Source organism: Hyla sarda, chromosome 1 (assembly GCF_029499605.1).
Source record: "Hyla sarda isolate aHylSar1 chromosome 1, aHylSar1.hap1, whole genome shotgun sequence".
In the NCBI taxonomy this organism is placed as follows: Eukaryota; Metazoa; Chordata; class Amphibia; order Anura; family Hylidae; genus Hyla; species Hyla sarda.
In genome coordinates, this window is record NC_079189.1 from 431,813,217 (window position 1) to 431,818,476 (window position 5,260).

Here is a 5,260-nt window from a genome sequence, read left to right on the forward strand (position 1 = left end):
AGTACAGGACACAGGAGATATATTATGTGTGGTCAGATGTATGCAGAGTACAGGACACAGGAGATATATTATGTGTGGTCAGATGTATGCAGAGTACAGGACACAGGAGATATATTATGTGTGGTCACATGTATGCAGAGTACAGGACACAGGAGATATATTATGTGTGGTCAGATGTATGCAGAGTACAGAACACAGGAGATATATTATGTGTGGTCAGATGTATGCAGAGTACAGGACACAGGAGATATTATGTGTGGTCAGATGTATGCAGAGTACAGGACACAGGAGATATATTATGTGTGGTCAGATGTATGCAGAGTACAGGACACAGGAGATATATTATGTGTGGTCAGATGTATGCAGAGTACAGGACACAGGAGATATATTATGTGTGGTCAGATGTATGCAGAGTACAGGACACAGGAGATATTATATGTGGTCACATGTATGCAGAGTACAGGACACAGGAGATATATTATGTGTGGTCAGATGTATGCAGAGTACAGACACAGGAGATATATTATGTGTGGTCAGATGTATGCAGAGTACAGGACACAGGAGATATTATGTGTGGTCAGATGTATGCAGAGTACAGGACACAGGAGATATATTATGTGTGGTCAGATGTATGCAGAGTACAGGACACAGGAGATATTATGTGTGGTCAGATGTATGCAGAGTACAGGACACAGGAGATATTATATGTGGTCACATGTATGCAGAGTACAGGACACAGGAGATATATTATGTGTGGTCAGATGTATGCAGAGTACAGGACACAGGAGATATATTATGTGTGGTCAGATTGTTGCAGAGTACAGGACACAGGAGATATATTATGTGTGGTCAGATGTATGCAGAGTACAGGACACAGGAGATATATTATGTGTGGTCAGATGTATGCAGAGTACAGGACACAGGAGATATATTATGTGTGGTCAGATGTATGCAGAGTACAGGACACAGGAGATATATTATGTGTGGTCAGATGTATGCAGAGTACAGGACACAGGAGATATATTATGTGTGGTCAGATGTATGCAGAGTACAGGACACAGGAGATATATTATGTGTGGTCAGATGTATGCAGAGTACAGGACACAGGAGATATATTATGTGTGGTCAGATGTATGCAGAGTACAGGACACAGGAGATATATTATGTGTGGTCAGATGTATGCAGAGTACAGGACACAGGAGATATATTATGTGTGGTCAGATGTATGCAGAGTACAGGACACAGGAGATATATTATGTGTGGTCAGATGTATGCAGAGTACAGGACACAGGAGATATATTATGTGTGGTCAGATGTATGCAGAGTACAGGACACAGGAGATATATTATGTGTGGTCAGATGTATGCAGAGTACAGGACACAGGAGATATTATGTGTGGTCAGATGTATGCAGAGTACAGGACACAGGAGATATATTATGTGTGGTCAGATGTATGCAGAGTACAGGACACAGGAGATATATTATGTGTGGTCAGATGTATGAAGAGTACAGGAAACAGGAGATATATTATGTGTGGTCAGATGTATGCAGAGTACAGGACACAGGAGATATATTATGTGTGGTCAGATGTATGCAGAGTACAGGACACAGGAGATATTATATGTGGTCAGATGTATGCAGAGTACAGGACACAGGATATATATTATGTGTGGTCAGATGTATGCAGAGTACAGGAACACAGGAGATATATTATGTGTGGTCAGATGTATGCAGAGTACAGGACACAGGAGATATTATGTGTGGTCAGATGTATGCAGAGTACAGGACACAGGAGATATATTATGTGTGGTCAGATGTATGCAGAGTACAGGACACAGGAGATATTATGTGTGGTCAGATGTATGCAGAGTACAGGACACAGGAGATATTATATGTGTGGTCAGATGTATGCAGAGTACAGGACACAGGAGATATATTATGTGTGGTCAGATGTATGCAGAGTACAGGACACAGGAGATATATTATGTGTGGTCAGATGTATGCAGAGTACAGGACACAGGAGATATTATGTGTGGTCAGATGTATGCAGAGTACAGGACACAGGAGATATTATATGTGGTCACATGCATGCAGAGTACAGGACACAGGAGATATTATATGTGGTCACATGTATGCAGAGTACAGGACACAGGAGATATATTATGTGTGGTCAGATGTATGCAGAGTACAGGACACAGGAGATATATTATGTGTGGTCAGATGTATGCAGAGTACAGGACACAGGAGATATATTATGTGTGGTCAGATGTATGCAGAGTACAGGACACAGGAGATATATTATGTGTGGTCAGATGTATGCAGAGTACAGGACACAGGAGATATATTATGTGTGGTCAGATGTATGCAGAGTACAGGACACAGGAGATATATTATGTGTGGTCAGATGTATGCAGAGTACAGGACACAGGAGATATATTATGTGTGGTCAGATGTATGCAGAGTACAGGACACAGGAGATATATTATGTGTGGTCAGATGTATGCAGAGTACAGGACACAAGAGATATATTATGTGTGGTCAGATGTATGCAGAGTACAGGACACAGGAGATATATTATGTGTGGTCAGATGTATGCAGAGTACAGGACACAGGAGATATATTATGTGTGGTCAGATGTATGCAGAGTACAGGACACAGGAGATATATTATGTGTGGTCAGATGTATGCAGAGTACAGGACACAGGAGATATATTATGTGTGGTCAGATGTATGCAGAGTACAGGACACAGGAGATATTATGTGTGGTCAGATGTATGCAGAGTACAGGACACAGGAGATATTATATGTGGTCACATGCATGCAGAGTACAGGACACAGGAGATATTATATGTGGTCACATGCATGCAGAGTACAGGACACAGGAGATATATTATGTGTGGTCAGATGTATGCAGAGTACAGGACACAGGAGATATATTATGTGTGGTCAGATGTATGCAGAGTACAGGACACAGGAGATATTATGTGTGGTCAGATGTATGCAGAGTACAGGACACAGGAGATATATTATGTGTGGTCAGATGTATGCAGAGTACAGGACACAGGAGATATATTATGTGTGGTCAGATGTATGCAGAGTACAGGACACAGGAGATATATTATGTGTGGTCAGATGTATGCAGAGTACAGGACACAGGAGATATATTATGTGTGGTCAGATGTATTCAGAGTACAGGACACAGGAGATATATTATGTGTGGTCAGATGTATGCAGAGTACAGGACACAGGAGATATTATGTGTGGTCAGATGTATGCAGAGTACAGGACACAGGAGATATATTATGTGTGGTCAGATGTATGCAGAGTACAGGACACAGGAGATATTATGTGTGGTCAGATGTATGCAGAGTACAGGACACAGGAGATATATTATGTGTGGTCAGATGTATGCAGAGTACAGGACACAGGAGATATTATGTGTGGTCAGATGTATGCAGAGTACAGGACACAGGAGATATTATATGTGGTCACATGTATGCAGAGTACAGGACACAGGAGATATGTTATGTATGGTCAGGACACAGGATAGAGATTATTCAGGGTCAGATGTATGCAGAGTACAGGACACAGAAGATATATTATGTGTGGTCAGATGTATGCAGAGTATAGGACACAGGAGATATTATGTGTGGTCAGATGTATGCAGAGTACAGGACACAGGAGATATATTATGTGTGGTCAGATGTATGCAGAGTACAGGACACAGGAGATATATTATGTGTGGTCAGATGTATGCAGAGTACAGGACACAGGAGATATATTATGTGTGGTCAGATGTATGCAGAGTACAGGACACAGGAGATATTATGTGTGGTCAGATGTATGCAGAGTACAGGACACAGGAGATATTATATGTGGTCAGATGTATGCAGAGTACAGGACACAGGAGATATTTTATGTGTGGTCAGATGTATGCAGAGTACAGGACACAGGAGATATATTATGTGTGGTCAGATGTATGCAGAGTACAGGACACAGGAGATATATTATGTGTGGTCAGATGTATGCAGAGTACAGGACACAGGAGATATATTATGTGTGGTCAGATGTATGCAGAGTACAGGACACAGGAGATATATTATGTGTGGTCAGATGTATGCAGAGTACAGGACACAGGAGATATTTTATGTGTGGTCAGATGTATGCAGAGTACAGGACACAGGAGATATATTATGTGTGGTCAGATGTATGCAGAGTACAGGACACAGGAGATATATTATGTGTGGTCAGATGTATGCAGAGTACAGGACACAGGAGATATATTATGTGTGGTCAGATGTATGCAGAGTACAGGACACAGGAGATATATTATGTGTGGTCAGATGTATGCAGAGTACAGGACACAGGAGATATTATGTGTGGTCAGATGTATGCAGAGTACAGGACACAGGAGATATATTATGTGTGGTCAGATGTATGCAGAGTACAGGACACAGGAGATATATTATGTGTGGTCAGATGTATGCAGAGTACAGGACACAGGAGATATATTATGTGTGGTCAGATGTATGCAGAGTACAGGACACAGGAGATATATTATGTGTGGTCAGATGTATGCAGAGTACAGGACACAGGAGATATTATGTGTGGTCAGATGTATGCAGAGTACAGGACACAGGAGATATATTATGTGTGGTCAGATGTATGCAGAGTACAGGACACAGGAGATATATTATGTGTGGTCAGATGTATGCAGAGTACAGGACACAGGAGATATTATGTGTGGTCAGATGTATGCAGAGTACAGGACACAGGAGATATATTATGTGTGGTCAGATGTATGCAGAGTACAGGACACAGGAGATATATTATGTGTGGTCAGATGTATGCAGAGTACAGGACACAGGAGATATATTATGTGTGGTCAGATGTATGCAGAGTACAGGACACAGGAGATATATTATGTGTGGTCAGATGTATGCAGAGTACAGGACACAGGAGATATTATGTGTGGTCAGATGTATGCAGAGTACAGGACACAGGAGATATATTATGTGGTCAGATGTATGCAGAGTACAGGACACAGGAGATATATTATGTGTGGTCAGATGTATGCAGAGTACAGGACACAGGAGATATTATGTGTGGTCAGATGTATGCAGAGTACAGGACACAGGAGATATATTATGTGTGGTCAGATGTATGCAGAGTACAGGACACAGGAGATATATTATGTGTGGTCAGATGTATGCAGAGTACAGGACACAGGAGATATATTATGTGTTGGTCAGATGTATGC